This window comes from Halichoerus grypus, chromosome 9 (genome assembly GCF_964656455.1).
Source record: "Halichoerus grypus chromosome 9, mHalGry1.hap1.1, whole genome shotgun sequence".
Taxonomy (NCBI): Eukaryota; Metazoa; Chordata; class Mammalia; order Carnivora; family Phocidae; genus Halichoerus; species Halichoerus grypus.
The window spans coordinates 130,638,611-130,659,686 of NC_135720.1; the positions used below are offsets into that span (position 1 = coordinate 130,638,611).

The following is a 21,076-nucleotide window of genomic DNA, read 5'->3' on the forward strand; positions in this document are numbered from 1 at the left end:
GTGTCTGTTGGACCAGCTGCATGGAATCCCAGGGAACCATAAACCTGTACCCACTCCCAGCATCAGCACCATAGGCCACCACCATCACCCTGCTCCCATCACCAAGGAAAGTTCTTGGAGATAATGCCGTCATTCATTTATTCAACACTCAACACATATTTATTGAGTGACTTTTATACCAGTGAACCCAACAAAGTCCCAGGTGTCGGGGAGCTTATGTTCCAGTGGAGGGAGACAGAGAACAAATTAACAAGGAAATGTGTCATATAATATCAGACGACGTTAAGAGTCAGGAAAGAAAATAAATCAGAAAAGGATCTCGAGAGTGATTAGGGTAGGAGTGCTGTTTCAGAGCATGGCCAGGAGAAAGTTTCCAGACAGGGTGCTGAGCAGAGACGGGAAAATCAGCATGAACGTGCCTCACTTCAATATTCCTTAAGCAGATTCATGATCTCAAGTCTTACGAGAATGAGATGCAAAAGGTAAAACAGAATCCTTTCTCAGTCGTTCTGGGAAAATAATAGAAGAGCTAGTTTTTACTGGGCACCTCACAGGTATGAATTTAATCCCCCAGAAACTTTATCCCCTGGCACCTTTGTGAGGTAGGAATTAGGATTACCCTCCTTTTGCCAACGTGGTTATTAACTCACCAAAGGTTACACAGCAAGTGGATAGTGAGGCTAGGTTTCAACTCCAGGCCCCTGTGGGTTTTTTATTTTTATTTTTCCAAGCAGCTGGTGTACAATAAATGGCACATTTTTAAGGGTACCATTTGAGGACTTTTAACATATGTCTATACTCATGAAACCATCACCACCATAGAGACTATAGACCTACGCCACACTCATGCCTCCTTATAATCCTACCACCCATTCCCCATTCGCCTCCAAGCAACCCCTGATCTGCTTTCCATCATTTCAGATGAACTTGCATTTTCTGCAATTTTATAGAAGTGACATCATACAACGTGAACTACTCTTTTTCATTTGGCTCCTTTCACTCCACGTGATTATTTTCTGATTCGTCCACATTGTTGTGAGTATCAGCAGTTCAATCCCTTTTTTTGCTGAGTAGTGTTCCGTTGTATAGACGTGCCACAGCTTGCTTATCCATTCACCTGCTAGTGAACAATGGCACTGTGTCCAGTTTGGGGCTATTGCAGATCAGGTGCTGTGAACATTCGTGCACAAATCCTTGTATCAGACCCTCACTCTTAATCATTACATCAGAAGCTTCTCTAAAAAAAAAAAAAAACAAGATAAAAAGAGAATGCATAGCAGCTGTCTTGTGTGGCAAAACCATTTTGAACCGGAACCAAGACCACCAGATGCCAAAAGCTGGGACCCCTTCCTAGTCTGAGATAATGAGCAGCCATCGAAAAATGCAGTTGTAAAGCCTTTCATTCAGCTGTCACTTGGTTTCTCCATAATCTAAAGGGAGATGGCCTTAGATAACCTGACCTAGAAATCCCCGGCTGGCATTCTCTCTCCTACATTTACCAACAACGGTGTGACTGTCCCTCGTCCTCCCCGAGACTCTTTCCTCACCAGTCAAAATGGCAGCCAAATCTAGGCTGACTCATTGGCTCGTACCAATTAGAGGAAAGCAGGAGATCATCTGCGTAGCTGGATGTTCTCAGGCCGCCCCGCTCCTCTTTACTCTTACACCCTCCTGGTCCCCGGGATCCTGGCATCTCAGGGCAGCATGCAACCCCAGGAAACACGTCAGAACACCGAGGCCCCGGGAGTGGGGGTTCCCGAGGTGCCCCCGCTAATCACTGGCAGAAGGGAGTCCAAATCCAGACTTCCTGACATCGAGGACAGAACCCTCCCTCCTACACCAAACCGCTGCTTGTTGCTTCTTCAAGGTTTATCTCCAGCAAATGTCCTGAATTACATGAATGCATTGTCTTTCCTGTTTTATAATGGATGAGGGTGGCCATCACCTGTCTCGGAATGTTGACGATACAGTTTGTGATCAAATCGCAGATGCTGAAGTCCTCGGGACGCAGAGGGACACCTCACTGGCTAGGTAGATGCTACACAAAGGGAAACGCTTTTGGGGGAGAGAAGCTGTAATACCAGAGGCAAATAAATGATTCATTCCCCCCACCCCGCTGTTAATTTAAGTTATAATTACCCAAACTTTAAAAATAAAGCCTGAAAAGCATCTCTGTCTTTGCCACACGACAGCAAAGCATACCCCATTGCATCAACTCAAATCACACATTTAACAACTGCTGTTTTAGGTTTCGACTAATTAAGGAACGATTCTTGGTACATGCATTCCTACCGCAGTTAAATAACTCGCGGTGCAGGATGGAACGGTTAAGGCTTCTTAAAGCTGCTTTTCCTCTTTCGGTGTTAAAAAGATGAATTTCTCCTAGAGACCAGAGCTGTAAGAGGCTTGTGTTTTAACTCACGAAAGCCTCAATATGTTGGTTTAGAGGACTTCTTTAGAGCAACTTAAATTATAGGGTAGAAGGCTGGAAGTTTCTCTTTAGGATGGTGAAATATTCAGTGGAGATAAAATTGCCTTCTAGATGGGTGACCAGAACTCAGTTTAGAATTCATAATACATGTCAAACCTTGGATGGAAGGAGGAGTAATTTCTCCAAGAGCTTTATTGCTCGGGAGCTAAGTGCTGCCAAGAAGTGACGAAATGCCCCTTAGCAGCCTCCCTGTGTCTTGTCCTGCATGCAGCTCATGCTGGCTTTGCCCTGGAAAAAGCAAACAGGTTGGAGATTTTTATGTTGATGGTCGTGTTTAATGAAGCCCTAAGTGTTATGCTGGTTTATACCATCTAAGTTTCCCAGTCTGTCATGAATAGATCGATTCCAGTGTCTTAACATGCCTGCCCCTACGTATCATTTGGCCAGAGACACTAGCTGTCTGCTCGTTGCAGGTGCTAAGACAGAAAAATTGGGACAGACTGAATGATTCTGACTACCTTCACCCAAGACGATGGTAGCTTCAAAATGTCTGTATAAATTGGCCTTAGGGATTTCCATATGGCTGAAAGAGGAGGCTGGGGGCTTGGCCTTTAAGAAGTGTTTGCATAGCAAGCATATAGTCTTCACTTGGATGTTATGTTTATTGGACTTGCTATAGCACCAATTCCATGTGAACAATCACTTGCTACTGGTGAGGTTCATGGCCAAGGTGACATGCGTATGTCAGTTCACCTACAGAAAATCCTTGGGCCCTGGTACTTTTAGATAAACCTTTGGCTGGTAAAAGGATAAACCAGACCAGCCGTAAATGCCCCTTTAAGAAGTACCCCCAGAGTAGTAACAAATTAGTGATAGGTGCATGATAATTAACCAACTTCCTATATCATATCTGTCACTTGGCCCGTTGCATGGGGTACTCTCTATGTCCATTTGTTACGACATAAATCACCTCTGCAAAGTAGATAAAGGGTCTTCCCTGAATATTACAATGGGGAACAGTAGCAAGTAGAAAACCATGGCACATGAAGGCTGACAGAAAGAAAAGAAGAGATGGGGAGGCTAGTCCCCCAACAAACACTGCTCCAAAACCTTTCCTCGGCATGAAGACCTCACCACGGGACACCATTCCCTCTCTCACTACTTCCTATCTCTCCACTTGAACCTGGCTCACTCACCTGAGGTGGGTGGGAGCTGAAAGTCCTTCAAGTTTCACACTGGGATTCTGGGAAGTTGCAGAGTTGTGAGTTATGGATAAAGGTCACAGCAGGTGTGAGTCAGGGATGCAGCCTCATGAGAACCGAGAGTGGATTAGAAGCCAGAAACAAGTACACAAGCAAGGTCTATACAATCTGATGTTTGTAGAGCTGAAAGTATTCACTGGCATAGAAAATGATGCAAAGTAGACTGACCTGTTATAGGGCATTGTAAATGGTGTAGGGCTTGCAATCAGAATGCCTGAATTTATAAACAGAAATTTTCTAATACACTCAGAGTTTTTGGATGTTTCCTTTTGGAGAAGCTCCTCACAATGTGTGCACAAATTTGAGCAGGCAGCACTAGATTCATGAACTCACCTTTGCTGCCCACAACTACCCTCACCCAAAAAGTGATTAAACGAGAATCACCCATGAGGGACTCTCTTCCCATATTCATGGACAATGGATCTCCATTGCCAAATTCCATCTGTTGCTCACCCTTTAGGAAATGAAATATTCCAACACAAAAAGGAAGGGGGGAAGGAAGGAAGGAAGGAGGGAAGGAAGGAAGGAAGGAAGGAGGGAAGGAAGGAAGGGAAGGAAGGGAAGGAAGGGAGGGAGGGAGGGAGGGAGGAAGGGAGGGAGGGAGGGAGCAGGGAGGTTCATAAACCCCAAAATGACCCAAGGCAATTCCCATTAAACGTGTTACATATTCAGTTATAATTAAGTGACTTTTATGTGCCCAACCCTGTGCTCCTTAAACACCACGGGGATATCAAGGGGTATATATACAATCCAAGCTTGCATTTATTAGCCAACTCATATAGTAAGTCTTTTAAATACACTGTCCTCTTGAAAGTAACCACAACCCTATGTTGTCATTGTAGCTAGTTCCCCCATTTACAAACGATGACATTTTAGAGGTTAAGCAACTAGTTTAAGATCACACGTTGATAACTGCTAGGCCTGGTATTGAAACTCACATAATCCTACTCCAGTATCCAAGTCCTTAGCAACACAGATAGACTGAAGAAAGTAGCCTCTGAGCTAGCGGAGAGAAGAGTGACCCCACACAAATTTTCCTGACCCATTGTGAGATAAGCAAGCACACCCCAGGGCTTGATAGCATTTTCATTAAGGCATTTCAGCAAGTGTAGATTTTTTCCCTACCAACCACATTCAACCTTTGCATAATACTGGCAATATTCAGGGCACCTGAGTGGCTCAGTCGGTTAAGCGTCTGCCTTCAGCTCAGGTCATGGTCCCAGGGTCTTGGGATCAAGCCCCGCATCGGGCTCCCTGCTCCGCAGGAAGCCTGCTTCTCCCTCTGCCTGCCACTCTGCCTGTCTGTGCTCTCTCTCTATCTCTGTGTCAAATAAATAAATAAAATCTTTTAAAAAAATACTGGCAATATTCAATAAAAAAGTATACATGCACCTAAATAAGTTTAATGTGAATTTCCATGTGACTCAGCAAGTCTACCGCTGGGGGGATACCCGAAAGAATTGAAAATGAACGTTCAAACAAAAACTTGTATAGAAATGTTCATAGCATTATTTACAATGGCCAAAAGGAGGAAACACTCCAGATGTCCATCCAATGATGAATGGATAAACCAAATGTAGCATATAGTGGAATATTATTCACCCATAAAAAAGAATGAAGTACTATTACAGCTACAACATGGCTGAATCTTGAAAACATGTGAAGGGAAAGAAGCCAGACACAAAAGGCCACATATTATACAATTCTGTTTATATTAAACATCCAAAATATGGAAATCCATAGAGACAGAAAGCAGATTAGTGGTTGTCAGGGGCTGCTGGGGAGGGGGAAATGGAGAGTGACTGCTTCTTGGGTATAGGACTTCTTTTTGGCTGATGCAAATATTATGGCACTAGATGGTGGTGATGGTTACAAAACATTATGAATATACTAAATGGCACTGAATTATACACTTTGAAATGGGTAAAATGCTGAATTTTATGTTATATGCATTTCACCCCAACTTAAAAAAAAAGCATTGGGGTGCCTGGGTAGCTCATTTGGTTGTCTGACTTGATCTGGGCTCAGGTCATGATCTCAGGGTCATGGGATCGAGCCCTGTGTTGGGCTCCCCCCACGCCCCAACCCCCGTTTGCACTCTCTCTGAAAAAAAAAAAAGCATAATGGCTCTGGGGTAAGTGATTACATGAGACATTTGTAGGAGTTGATGGATGTGTAAGACACATTCTCTATCCTCAAAGAATCTAGATCTGCTACTGATGAAATTAATTAATTAATTCCTGTTTTTCCGTGACCATGATGGTGTCTCTGCTTTGGTGACAAATGGTGTATCTAATCCAATAATTTCTCCACTGGTGGTTGAATGGACGCCAGTCAATGTCTGATGACTTGCAGAGGTTGTGAAACATTTGGGGGCTCAGCAGATCTGAGATACAGGTGTACATTTCTATTTTCGATTATATTTAAGAATTTATGATACTATAAATCTGTAGACCTTTTATGCATCTAGCCTTTGAATTGTCTTTCTTTTGCCAGAACAATGGGAAAATGACTGATAAAAGATGATTGTTCTCCATATTTAGATCCTAGGTCATTTTATGGATTATTAACTTTGCCAAACTGCATGTGGGATTAATTGGAAACAATTGCAATATTCTCACTACATTGCACCACTTCCTTTCGTTAATTAAGAGACATTACCCTCTGTTCGACAGATGACAAAAGGGATGGTTCTTCTTTTATGACCAGGCGGCAGCCATAGAAAGAGAGGCAGGAATTGCTATGTGTCTGAGAACCAAGGAGGTGATAGAGGGCAGGAATTTCAGTATGGCAGCTGCAGGGAGAGATGCTGAGTCCAACCTCTGGGCTCTTAGTTACACTCAGTTCTAAGCGTCTGATTCCAGCTGCCCAATTACACTTGTACCTCTCTATTTGCTAGGTCACAAAAGCAAGCTGCCTAATAATGGAAAAACATGTTAAAGAGGATTAAACAACAATGGAGTTAAGGAAGAAAGTCACCTCACTATTCACAATTACATATCTATATTTAATTTTTTAATTAAAAATACATTGGAAATAAAATTAATAAAACAATATCTCTCTATATATTTTAGCAATAAACCTTTTTAAAAAATACTCCTTTATTTTGAATTTAAGAGTGTTGGGGATGGAGTGTGTGTGTGTGTGTATCTGGGGTATATACGTATCTCTGGGCTTCAACAGATCATATCTGCGATCAGATTACCATAAGGGATATAGCAATTCAACAAATATTTATTGAACATCCACTTTGCAAGCTAGATATGGTAAGAGGACAGAGGAAGATTCTGGGAATGGGGATGAAAGGAATATTGAAGACTTCACGGTGGTCTTTGAGTTGAGATGTTTTCTGGTCACTCAGTCAGCCCATGTCCTCTCTGATTTAGGGACCTCTTCATAAGCAGTTGACCCTGCCCACATCACACTTTCTGCCCCGGTTTCTATCTGGCTAATTCCCACATCTCCTTCAGGTTCCCATATAAAGCCACTTCTTCCAGGAAGCCCTCCCTAACCATTTCCCCAGACTGATCAAGTCCTAACCCTTATGCACTGCTGTAATTCTATTTCCCCCAAGATAGCTCTTACCATATTCTGTGGTTGTGGCATGTTTACTTGTCTGCCCTTCAGGCAAAACGATAAGCTTCATGACAGCAGGTACTAAATCCATCTTGCTTTCTATTGTTCTCCCCGTATATTCTCCAGTGTCTGGCAGGGTGTTAAATATATATTTGCCAAGCGAATGAATAATGAACAAGGGAAGAATGATTGAATGAAGAGGAGTTGAACAGATCAGTGTTTCCCAAACTATAGTTCATAAACTCTAGTTCCTAAGGGCTTCCAGAAAAAGAGGAATCCAATGTTTAGAAAAAATTGGGTTAAACAAAGCTAGCTAGGTTTACTTGTTGCAGGATTTCTCAGAGCATTTGAAATGCCAATGTGGATATAACCTCCAAGTAGAATGGGCATATAGTATACAGTATTACCCAGAACTGTATCGACCACAGCTCTTTTTTTCAGTAGAGCATTTCCTAAGACCAATATTCTGGAAAGAATACAGTGACAAATGGTGCAAAAGACAGAAAATAAGGGAAGTGCATTGTCTGATGAGTTGTTTATTTTTTCAAAAGTAGCTCAAGAGTAAGTAGGGTTGTGGAAGGCAAGAGAGAATTGCAACATGGTGTCCAACACGATAGAGAACTCCGAGACCTAGAAAGACTTTACAGACAGTGCAGCAAGCTGGTGGATTTTTAATGGCAGTCCTCTAGATTATTAATACATTTTGTAATATTTCCAACTTTTAAATAAAAAAAAAATCAGGCCCATCAAATTACCACATTGCCAGAGAAGCTCTTTCTGGCTGGATGCTGACAGGGGCTCTTTCTGCTACACGATTTAGATCAGGATGGACCTAGAGGATATCATAGTAAGTGAAGTAAGTCAGACAGAGAAAGACAAATACAGTGTGATTTCACGCATCTGTGGAACCTAAGCAACAAAACAAACAAACAGAAACAGAGACAGAATCATAAATACAGAGAACAAACTTGTGGTCACCAGAGGGGAGATGGGTGGGGGGGTGGTGAAATAGGGGAAGGGGATTAAGAGGTACAAACTTCCAGTTATAAAATAAATAATTCACTGGGCTGAAAAGTACAGCATAAGGAATATAGTCAATAATACTCTAATAATGTTGAATGGTGGCAGATGGTGACTACATTTACCGTTGTGAGCACTGAGTAATGCATGGAATTGTCAAATCACTGTTGTATACCTGAAGCCGATATAATATTGTATGTCAGCTCTACCCCAATAATAAAAAATTTTTAAGATCCTGCATAAACCAACACTTTACTCCAGCTTCCCAAGTATAACCCAAAGAAACATAATCATTCCTGTTACTTTTTTTCTGTGATGGCACTAGGTGCCTTGCGACTTTCATATCAGTTAATGCTTACTGCATCAGGTTCTGCAGAAGGAGGATAAAAAGACATGGTAAATGGACACCTGGGGGGGCTCAGTTGGTTAAAGGTCTGCCTTCGGCTCAGGTCATGATCCCAGGATCCTTGGATCGAGCCCCACGTCGGGCTCCCTGCTCAGCAAGGAGCCTGCTTCTCCCTCTCCCTCTGCCCCTCTCCCTGCTTGTGCTCTCTCGCGCTCTCTCTTCAAATAAATAAAATAAAATCTAAAAAAAAAAAAAAGACGTAGAAAAACTTTTTTTTCAATTTTTGAATGAGTGATGAATTAATGACTTGGGAGAAATATCAAAATAGACATAATTAGAAAATTCCTTTAAAAGCACAAATGTGGGAGCTAGACAGGTCTGGGTTTATATCCTGACTCTCTCCATATAATATACCAGTTATATGACCTTTAGGAAAACAAACATACACATTACCAGATGCCGTGCTGCGCACTCTCCATACGTTAATTCATTTCACCCTCACGATGACCCTAAGGAAAGGATGAGGCTCAGACATGTTTAAGAAAATTAAATATGTCGCAAGTGAGAGAGTCAGATTCAAACCCTAGGTTATTTAATGACAAAGCCAGTTCCTTTCCACCAGCCTGAAAACTTCACGAGGACAGACAGGACATCTGTTTTGCTTATGTTTGTGTGTCCAGAGTCTGGCACAGAGTAAGCTGTTAATAATTGTCTGTTGAATGACCAAATGAATATATGAATGTATGAGTGACTAAGCAAATTATAATGCTACTTTCAATATACTTTCTCTTTTTGAACCTTATTTTTTTTTCTTCTGTTGGCTCCTTGTATGTATTCGAAGACTGAACTGAATGGGTCAGCAGTCTTAGGGATAGACAGTTCATGGTCAAAACAGATCTCCAGCTCCAGAATATTTGGCCATTAGTAGCAATGATGACTGTGACCATTGAGAACATTGAGGGTAAAGTGATAGCTGATTGTGGGGGTGCTGTCCCATGCAGCTAAGATGAACTGGATAGTTTGAAACAATTCCTTATGATTGTGACATTAGCATGAAGGCTGAGAAGTGTAGTTGTAGGAAGTATGGGTTGAAGGGAAAGTGTCTAAATGGAAGGAAGTGTGATTATAAAAAGAAAAGGGTGAATTCCAGCCAGCTCTAAGGCCTTGGGAGCAAACCTCTTCTTAATGATTGGGATAGGGTTTCTGGTGATGGTGTTGGCATTGGTGGTGGAGGTGGGGACAAGGAATATCTAAGATGAGTCTACTTTGGGTCAGTTTTGATGCTAAGTACTTAACCAGAACCACCTCATTTCTTCTGACAATAATCTTACAACTTAGTCATTATTTCTATCACCTTTTTATACATGTGGACTTAGTAAAGATCTCACAGCTAAATAATAGGGCCAATTTAAACCCTGGTCCTCCCCATTCCAGGGCCTGGGCTTTGAACCCAATGCTATTGTGCCTTTGGAGAATGTCACGGAGGCCATATTTCTCTTCCAATTAGGTTTTGTTGTGAGTTCAACATCTACATTTCTCATTGACATGGATCAGGAATTCAGGAAGGGCTCGGCTGGGTGATTCTGGCTCCAGTCTCTGATGAGGGTGCGGTCAGACAGTGACTGTGAGGGCTGGGGTTGGAGCATCTGGGAACTCTCTCTATGCTGTCTCCACCTGGGCTAGGTTGGGCTTCCCCCTAAGATGGCACGGAGAAGTCAATTGCTCACTTGCCAGTTAAATGCTTCAAGAGTAAATATTCCAACTAGTGAGATGGAGGCTGCATTGCCCTTTATGACCTAGCCTCTGTAGTCCCACAGAATTATTTCTACCACACCGACTACAAGCGTGCTCCAAGCCCTCCCCTCCACCCAGAGTCACGGGAAGAGGAATTAGTTTCCACCCCCTGACCACGAAGTGGCAAGGTTCTGAAGAGTAGGTGGGATGTGTCCGACTTTGGAAACTGTTATCTGCAACGTGGAGGTTTGGGGATGGGTGGGGACGGGTAAGAGGGAAGGCACACACATGGAGTACTTACCATTTGCTGGAGGCCTCTTTTAACTTACACCAAGGAACTTTATAAAGGGAGCATTGTAATCTCTTTCCATTTTAGACCTGAGGACACAGAAGCTCAGAAATGTACCTGGCCAATGTCATTCAGCACTGGCTATACCCCAGGCCACCTGACAGATGCTTTTTACAAACACCACCTCCCACTTACGCTCGATTTATTCTTATCTGCATTGTTCATAGGAGGAAGCAGAGGCTAACTAGCTTGCCCCAGTAAGCAGGCAGCAGAACTAGAATTCAGTCCCAGGTCTCTCCCTACTTACTATATTCTCCACCTTTTTTTTTTATCTTTTTTTTTTTTTAAAGATTTTATTTATTTATTTATTAGAGAGCGAGCGAGAGAGAAACAGCATGAGAGGGGAGAGGGTCAGAGGGAGAAGCAGGCTCCCCACTGAGCAGGGAGCCCGATGTGGGACTCGATCCCAGGACTCCGGGATCATGACCTGAGCCGAAGGCAGTCACTTAACCAACTGAGCCACCCAGGCGCCCTATATTCTCCACCTTTTAAAACCTCATTCATTTGCCCCATTATTCGGTCCACTGTGTATCTCTTCCCCCTTCTTGTGTCTTTATTGGGTCTCAGTCCTTTTTGGATGCATGTCATCACATAACTTCCACATGGTGCTTTGGAGAGAATTAAAGGAAGCATCGAGACCACCAGCCCTCTGGGAAACTGCCCTTTTCTATTGTTCTCCCAAGGCTGTCACATAGACATTCTGCTGAGCTGGCCAAAAGGCAATTTGAAAAATGGCTTTGGAGATTGGCAGTCACACGATTTGGCAGACTGAGGTATTAACTGCTCTGTTATAGATGATGCCGGAGGCCTCAGGTCTTTTTCCTGTCAGGCTTTGCCTTCCTTCTGGGAAGCTCTGTGTGAAGCAGCCCCCTTTGCTCTGAACAAGAATCTTTTGACCTCATACCTTTCTTGTTTATGGTATCATGGGCCTTCCAAGAGAGAGCAGAAAGAGGCTGGTCTAAGTTTAGCAACCCTGGTGAGCTTAATATGGCTTTGGCAAGAAGATCTCGATACAAAGAGTCTTAGTTGGCCAAGAATAGCAATGGACAAAATAAACTCATTTTATTTTATTTTTATATTTTTAGTCATCATGTCTATTTTATTTTATTTTATTTTAATTCTAGTAGTTAACATACAGTGTAATATTGGTTTCAGGTGTACAATATAGTGATTCAGCACTTCCATACAACACCCAGTGCTCATCACGACAGGTTACAACTCCACACCCCCCCAAAAAACCCAAATAATCCAACTAAAAATTAAACTCGTTTTAAAAACAATCAATGGAAAGAGAGAGAAAAAGAGAAGAGGGAGGGAGGAAGAAGGAAGGGATGGAAAAGGAAAGAAAGAAGGAAGGACTCTAAAAATGAAAAATAAAAAAGATTTTTTTAAAAAGGGATTGATAAGATGTTGGTTGAAAAAGGGAAAAAGAAAAATTCAAAAAAAAAATAAAGAAGGAAGGAAGGAAACAGAGGTTGGGGAAGTCAATCAGCTCACCATCTGAATATGTGCCAACCCCAAGTTGGTAGAAGGAAGGTAAGCAAGGTAGAAGAAGAAGCATTCACATGGCCACTGCCATCTCGCGAGCTCCCCCATCCCATCTGCACGGCTTTGTTACTATCACGTGATATCTAATTAAACTTAATATTAAGAATAAGGGGCGCCTGGGTGGCGCAGTCGGTTGAGCATCCGACTCTCGACTTCAGCTCAGGTCATGAGCTCAGGGTCAAGCTCAGCGGTGAGTCTGCTTGAGATTCTCTCTCCCTCTGCTCCTCCCCCAACTCACGTGCTCACTCGTTCTCTCTCTCTCAAATAAATAAATCTTAAAAAATATTAAGAATAAACTTTTCCATTAATTGACACAGACCTTAGCCGATCATAGACACGATCTCCGGTTGCACACACAATAACCCGCAATATACTTATCTGCTTTTTATAGATGAGGAAATTGAGGCTCGCAGCACCTTACCCTGCAGAGGCAACCCTGCTCCATGCAGTGTATTATGAATCAAGCAGGTGGCAGCAAGGGCCGATCCCTGGGGGCATATAGATTGAGTCCCAGAACAAGTTAAATTTTCCCAAGACTCAGTGATTCCTCCAGCCCCGGGCCAGGCCTCCTAGCACAACCCTCTCGGACTCTGAGGCTGTCCCAGGCTTCAGAGTCTCCAGAAACTGCATCACTAATAGCTTTTCTGTTGACACTAAGGCTATTTTGCTGTTTATGTGGGTGGAAATATGTTTTTTTTAATTATAATAAATATGTATTTATTATTTGAAGCATAAGTTTATTTTCTCTTCATTTCATTTAAATGAGAATTTATTAATCCCTTAGTACATGCACTGCCATTTATGTAGAGGTGGTGTGGAAACAAAAGTAAAAAAAAAACAAAAAAACCAACAACAATTAATAAACTTGAGCAACTGACAATGTAGTGGGAAAACAAGACATCACCCCAGAACTGAGTGAGCACAATCCCTGGGCACCCATGAGCAAGCCATTCCCTGGCCCCTCCATTTTTCTTTCTTAATTAGACTTTATTTTTAATTAATTAATTAATTAATTTACGTTTAAAGATTTTATTTATTTGAGAGAGAGCGCAAGCAGGGGGTAAGGGGCAGAGGGAGAGGGAGAAGCAGGCTCCCCACTGAGCAGGGCTCTATCCCAGGAGCCTGGGATCATGACCTGAACCAAAGGCAGCTGCTTAACCAACTGAGCCACCCAGGCGCCCCAATTAGACTTTATTTTCTAGAGCAGTTTTGGGTTCACAGCAAAATTTAGCAGAAAGGACAGAAAGTTCCCATATATCCCCTACCCCACCCACACACACCCACAGCCTCCCCCATTATCAGCATCTGGTCCCAGAGTGTTACATTTGTTTCAACTGATGAATCACCACTGTCGTGTTACTACAATAACTACACTGACACATCATTATCACCCAAAGTCTGTAGTTGACATAAGGGTTCACTCTTGGTGTTATACATTCAATGGGTTTGGACAAATGTATGATGACACGTATCCACCATTACAGTATCATACAGAATAGTTTCACTGCCCTAAAAATATCTCTGTGCTGCATCTATTCATTCCTGCCACACACATACACCCCCTCCCTAGCCCTTGACAACCACTGATCTTTTTACTGTCACCATGGTTTTACCTTTTCCCAAATGTCATATTGTTGGAATCATACACTGTGAAGCCTTTTCAGATTGGCTTTTTTAACTTAGTAATAGACACTTAAGTTTCCTCCATGTCTTTTCACGGCTTCATAGCTCGTTTATTTTTTGTTTGCCTTTGAAGATTTTATTTATTTATTTATTTAAGAGAGAGAGCACGAGCAGGGGGAGGAGCAGAAGCAGACTCCATGCTGAGCAGAGCCCGATGTAGGGCTCTATCCCAGGACTCTGAGATCATGACCTGAGCCGAAATCAAAAGTTGGATGCTTAACCAAGGGAGCCACCCAGGCGCCCCATACATAGCTCATTTCTTTTAGGGCTAAATAATTTTCTGTTGCCTGGATGTACCAAGTTTATTTATCCATGCATTTCCTGAAGGACATCTTGGTTGTTTTCAAGTTCTGGCAATTATGAATAAACCTACCACAAATAGCCACGTGCAGGTTTTTGTGTCGACAAAAGCTTTCAGTCCATTTGGGTAAATACCAGCGGGTGCAATTGCTGGATTCCATGTCAAGAGTTTATTTTGTAAGAAACCACCAAACAGTCTTCCAAAATGGCTGTACTGTTTTGCACTCCCACCAGCAATGAATGAGAGTTCTTGTGGTTCTACATTCTCACCACCACTTGGTGTTGGTCCTTCCACTTTTTAAAGCCCCACCGAACTGAATTATGTGGAAATTACTGGAGAACCAGAAATAAGGCCAAAAATGATTCTAGGCAACTAAACTAAATGTCACATCACATCCTGTGATGTCCATGTGACAGGGTTTCTCAGCACCTCCTCAAAGCTGCCATATTCTTACTCTGTACAAAATACTATTAAGTTAGACTTCCTGTTTTCCCAACCGATTAAGAATTAGAAGCATTCAGTAGATGGAGACAATAAGCTATAAAACAAGACACATGCATAGCCTGGTAATAAATGAGTTAACAAGCAAGTATGTGATCCTGCATTCTTTGGAGTCATAACTGCACATCAACTTCTCATAAATGGTGTTTATAAGAATGACCTTAAAATGATACATGCCCCCCGATGTTTACAGCAGTATTATCAACAGTAGCCATATTATGGAAAGAGCCCAAATTTCTATCAACTGATGAATGGATAAGAAAGATGTGAGATATATATATATAAAATATACACATACATAATGGAATATTACTCAGCCATCAAAAAGAATGAAATCTTGCCATTTGCAAGGACATGGATAGAGCCAGACAGTATTATGCTTAGTGAAATAAGTCAGTCAGAGAAAGACAAATACCATATGATTTCACTCATATGTGGAACCTAAGAAACAAAACAAATGAACATAAGGGAGGGAAGAAAAGAGAGAGGCAAACCATGAAACAGACTCTTAACTGTAGAGAACAAACAGGTTTGCTGGAGGGGAGGTGGGTGGATGGGCTAAATAGGTGATGGGGATGAAGGATGGGCACTTGTGATGAGCACCAGGTGTTGTATGTAAATGATGAAGCGACTAAATTATACACCTGAAACTAATATTACACTGTATGTTAACTAGAATTTAAATAAAAACTTGAAAAAAAAAAAGAATACCTTAAAACACTTGTTGAAAGAAGGAAATGGTATTCAAGATGCCACAGCTATTAAAAATTGAGAAGTCCCAGATTTGTGCTTGCAGATTTGTGGTTGAAATTCAATGAAATGTATGTAAAACTTACTTAGCACAGTGCCTGGTACATAGCAGTGCTAATATATATTGGCTGGTATGTAATGATGGTGATGATGGTGATGATGTACCAAGTGGTTCAACAATAAGAAGGGGGGCAACGGAAAGGGAAGGGCATTGGAATTCCTCCAGCAATAATTGAGATCCTACTATGTCCCAAAGTGAATTCCAAGGTAAATAGTATGTGGTTCCTCTCCTTGAGGAAATACTCGTCTAGCATCTTATATAATTACAATAGAATGTGATAAATGTTATACACATCTATGTATAAAAGTAGAGTGATAACACAGTTGAAGGGGCTGTTAATTTGGACTACAAGATTAAAACCTACAGTAAATACTAGAGCTAGGCTCAAAGGATTTTGTTATTTGGTAAGGGGTAGGCATTTTAAGATAGGACATTCCTGGCAGAGGGAACGGACTATACAAAGGCAAGTTGTCCGGAAATCATGGCACAGTCAAGAATGTAAATCAGGGGGCGCCTGGGTGGCTCAGTTCGTTAAGCGACTGCCTTCGGCTCAGGTCATGATCCTGGAGTCCCTGGATCGAGTCCCGGTTCGGGCTCCCTGCTCGGCAGGGAGTCTGCTTCTCCCTCTGACCCTAACCCCTCTCATGTGCTCTCTCTAATTCTCTCTCTCAAATAAATAAATAAAATCTTTAAAAAAAAAAAAAAGAATGTAAATCAGGGTAAAATCAAAGAAAGTGTTGCCAGGAGATGGGCCAGAAAGTTCCCTGAAGGCCAGTTTATGATTAGCTAGCATATCATGGCAAAGAGTATGGATTTTATTTGGAAGGCAGCAGGTTGCTATAAAGATCTTAAGCTGAGGGACGCCTGGGTGGATCAATCAGTTAAGCGTCTGCCTTCGGCTCGGATCATGATCCCAGGGTCCTGGGATCGAGCCCCACGCCAGGCTCCCTGCAGGGAGCCTGTTTCTCCCTCTGCCTGCCGTTCCCCCTGCTTGTGCTCTCTCTGTCTCTGACAAGTAAATAAATAAAATATTTTTTTTTCAAAAAAAGGTTTTAAGCTGAGAAGCTACGTGATTAAATGTCTGCTTTCACCGTGTACTCACACTGAAAGCAGGATAGAAACTGAACCTGAATGGGTAGAGCGTGGAGGCAGGGAACCCAGGCAGAGGTTCTTGGGATCTTCTGGGATAGAGCAGAAGTCCTGAAATTGGAGAAGAGGTGACAGGTAGACTCTACGGACTGAGTGGTCTGTTGGAGGGGCTCCAAGGAGCAGAGGGAGATGTAGAAAGTGCAGTCAAACATGATTCTGAGGTCCCTAACTTGGGTGATTGGGGCAATCCAATGAAGGAATTTTTTAGAAACCTGAGATTTATTTTTTAATCTTCTCTATCCTCTGGTAACATGAAAGAAGCTGAGTCTTTAATACCATTTCTTTTTTTTACACTTTTAAAAAAATTTTTATGGGGCGCCTGGGTGGCTCAGTCAGTTAAGTGTCTGCCGTCGGCTCAGGTCATGATCCCAGGGTCCTGGGATCAAGCCCCACATCGGGCTCCCTGCTCAGCGGGGAATCTGCTTCTCTCTCTCCCTCTGCCCCTCTGCCTGCTTGTGCTCGCTCTCTCTTGCTCCCCAAATAAATAAAATCTTTAAAAAAAATTTTTAAGGTTTTATTTATTGAGAGAGAGCAAGAGAGAGAGTGCATAAGGTGGGGGAAGGGCAGAGGGAGAGGGAGAAGCAGATTCCCTGCTGAGCAGTGAGCCAATCCCAGGACCCCAGGATCATGACCTGATCAAAAGGCAGGTGCTTAACCGACTGAGCCACCCAGGCGCCCCAATACCATTTCAATTCCAAGCTTATTTGATATTTTCTTGCTCCGTCCAAGAGAACACCACTTGATTTATGCCATAAGGCTAGAACCAAATGAATGCAATTTATTTTTCTAAAAGTTTCAATTAGGGATAGACAAATGCGTACTCAAATTCCAAGCCCCATATGACCAAATAGAGTCTGAGGTGGGACCATCCAATGTGGCCAGCTGTGGCCACATGTGCCTATTGAGCACCTGAAACACGGCTACTCCTAATCGAGATGTGTTGTAGATATACAATACATATAATTCATAGCAGGTTTCAGAGATTTAGTACGATGAAAAGAATACAAAATACTTTTATACTGATTGCATGTTGAAATAGTATTTTGGATATATTGGATTAAATAAAATATATTACCAAAATTAATTTCACTATTTTTTTAATGCAACAACTAGAAAATTTTAAATTACATATGTGGCTCCCATTATATTTCTATTGAACGGCACTGGTCTAGGAAATTCAATTTTTGTGGCATCAATACTTAATGACTATATACAGACCAAGGGTATATTTTATATTATTGCTTTTCTTCCCATTACTGGGGAGGGTCTCACCACCTGATGTTTTCTATTATCTTACTATGTGTCCTTATTTTCATTAAGACGGAAATAGTTACCATAGCACCTGTGGCAACACACTGTATTTACTATACCTAGAGGGGGTGAAATAAATAGACATCAGTCTGTCACTCAGGTTTACACACTTATATTTTTTTCATGTGTATCTGGGTCTTTGCAAAACTGAGTGTAATTCCTGCCTGTGTCATGGCTTCTTTGGGTCTGTATGAGGATAATAATGATCCCGTGCCCACTTCAGAGGGATATGTGGATAGACACTTACAACAGACTTTGAAAGTTATTCTTAGGGCACAGTATCACTATAACGTCAACACAGTTTAATATAGTAATGGTATCTAATATTACGTTCGAAGCTGGAGGCAGGCAGAAAGGGCAAGGCAGCTGCCTTCGGTGGATATGGGTGGGGGGTGCAGAAGGGAGAAGAGAAGTCAGACTAGGACAAACCAAAAAAGGGTGATCAATGTTAATATTTGTTCCCATAGACTTTAACAGTCCTTTTTAGGTACTTCACACATTCAGCAACAGGGCTTCACTGGCTGGGAGAAGACTGGGAGCCCAGGGACCCCTCCTCATACAGGTCAGCCTGGCTTTGATATGGACAGAGCAAACAGGTTGGAGTTTTTTATGTTGATCATCCTGTTTCATGATGCTTTAAGTGTTAGGCTCATTTATGCCGTGTGAGTTTCTCAAAGAGTCTCTCATTCATGGGCCAATTCTATGTTTTAACATATTTGCCCCTCAATAAATATCTCAGAGATGACACAGATGCTAAGAAAGGGAAATTGGGATAGACCGAGATGATTCTTATCACCTTCACCCAAGACAGTCCTGGCTTCAAAATACCCAGAGATTTGCCTTAAGGATTTCAATCTGGTGGAAAGTAGAGGCTGGGGGAATTGGCTTTTAAGAGGTGATGGCTTTCAGTTGGATGTTATGCTTTTCTGAGGAGGCTGGGGGAGGGTTTATGATGATCAAGGTCAGGTTGGGGAGAGGGGGTTGACTAAAGACCCCCCTCAACCCAATTTATCCCTTTGGCATTTCAGGGAATTTAGATATGTGGCAAAAGTAGTAAACACTCCAGGTTTGTTTGCACAGGTGTTATAAATCCATGCACTCCACCATTTGAAAACTCAGTAATGTATCACATCTACAGCCACCCAGAAGAAAAATCAAGGAAAGTGCTAGTTACATCTCGAGATGTTACAGTTCAGAAATCTCTGCTAACTCAGCGTTGGCATTTAAGAGGTCCTCTACCCAAGAAGAATCAAACCAAAGGGAAATAAAAATGCACTGCAAAACTGTAGCACGCCCCTCCCCCCACCGAAGTTTCAAAAAAGGTTACTTGTCAGTGGTGTTTACAGGGGGAGGAGGAGGCAGGTGGGGGGCACGAGGGGAGTGAGGTGTTCTGATCAGAACTCAAAAGGCACAGTTTGAATTATATAATGGAGCTGCTGTGAGTCAGGTGACAGGCTCACTGAGTAATTCCCTGCAGAAGGAGACAAACTGCATGTTAAAAAGCTGAACAAATACTTTAAAAAATAAAAAATAAAAAAAATTTAAAAACCCAGGCCGTGAGTTCCAGACTTCCAAGCTGCAGTTTACTCTGAATTCTCTCCAAGCTGAAACAGCTGGGCGGGTTTGGCTGGGTCGGGAGACTCACTCGCAGAGGCTGCTGCTGAGGGCCAAGTGCAGGTCGGGCGGGGGGTCTGGTTGGATCACCGGGTTACTTTCTGTTTCATTTCGAAATGTTCCCTGCTTCTGGAATTGGTTCCCTCCAATGTCAAGGAAAACGCATGATTCCTTGGAGACTCCAGCCAGGCTTTTAAGGACCGGGGCTTTGTGAAGGTAAGAGGCATCCGTGTCCTGCCTGCCCCAGGGCTGCCACCTCGCAGTGGTCTGGGTGCGAGCAGGGAGCACCAGGAGGAATCTGCCAACTTGTTCTGGGATCTGATCGAGGCCAGAGAAACCATCTGTGGAGGGGCTTTAAGGTTAGCAAAGGGGTAAGGTGGATCCTTCCCGCCTAGATGGGTGGCCAGCCCGTCCATGGTGAGTGGAACCGGTCCCCAACTCCCGTGGGCTCCCTTCCCTCCCCCATTCCGTCCTACGGAGGAGTTGTCAGCAGTCAGGGACTTGGCACGGGCTGGCCCGGGGCCGGGAAGGAAGGCGAAGGGGCTGCCTGGCACCGAAGAACTGCTTGGGTGTGTGTAGCATGTGTATTTAAGAGCCCGACTCTTGAGGAGACTGTTGCTCAGTCTAAGAAAGCACAGCTATTAGAAAGCCAGAAAACACACCTAGAGGGGAGGATACTTGCGTGAGCAAAGAGCCTTGGGAAACCTGTAAGGTAGGTGTTTGAGTTTTAAATAATTTTATTGCTTTTCGTGTATTTGTTAGCTGGATTTTGTATAGGTTTTATGTTTGGTTGGGTTTAGGGAATTTTTGCTTTTTGGAGCTGCCAGTATGGATTGATTTGGTTTTTCAGTCTCTGGACCCGGGTCATAGGATGTCTTGGAACCCACTGGTGTATGGGATGCGGATGCCTGGAAGTCAGAGGACATTGATGGGAAACTGGCTAGCGATGTTTTTCAAATCAGGGGATTCACTTGCAAATCTCACTGCAGTGGAGGCTTGCCCTGGACTCGGGCTGAGGCAGGCAGCACTTAGGAACCTCAGGAAGTTTCTGACTTAAAGAGACAGGAAAGGAAAAACTGGGTCAGCAGTTGTTATTTGCGGGGGAGGTGGGCGCAGGGAAAAGTTGTGGATGATAAAAGAGAAAGACGATCGGGGAGATAGAAGGATAAATCCTGATTTGGTGAGATCCCATTGCGGGCTGTGGCATTTTGAGGTTTGAGGTGTGACGATAAAAATCAATATGGCAACTGATAACAGCTCACCGGGCATCAATAAGAAAGCTATAATGGATTCTTTTTCTCACTGACTCCTAGAGACCTCTGGAAATAAGCAAAGGGTTGGTTTCTAAGAGTTCCTTTCTAATTGCTATTCTTTTTTGGCCACACTGAGGTGCTCTAAACAAAATGTGGTGATGTTAGAGCCAAAGAGAAAACATGCTGT

The 21,076-nt window shown here is 42.7% G+C and overlaps 1 protein-coding gene across 8 annotated transcripts in view; it reads left to right on the top strand.

The window, feature by feature from the left end:
* Positions 1-21,076, top strand: part of PHACTR1 (phosphatase and actin regulator 1) — a 551,321-nt gene that overhangs the window by 225,075 nt on the left and 305,170 nt on the right. Inside the window, exon 1 of one of the 8 annotated variants that reach the window (XM_078055708.1) lies at positions 19,686-19,852. The exons of 6 other annotated variants lie outside the window; for them this stretch is intronic. The gene's annotated coding sequence lies outside the window, so the exon portion shown is untranslated. Of the gene's footprint in view, positions 1-19,685; positions 19,853-20,188; positions 20,349-21,076 lie in introns of those variants that run through there. One more of the 8 variants, XM_078055709.1, reaches the window with a different exon arrangement.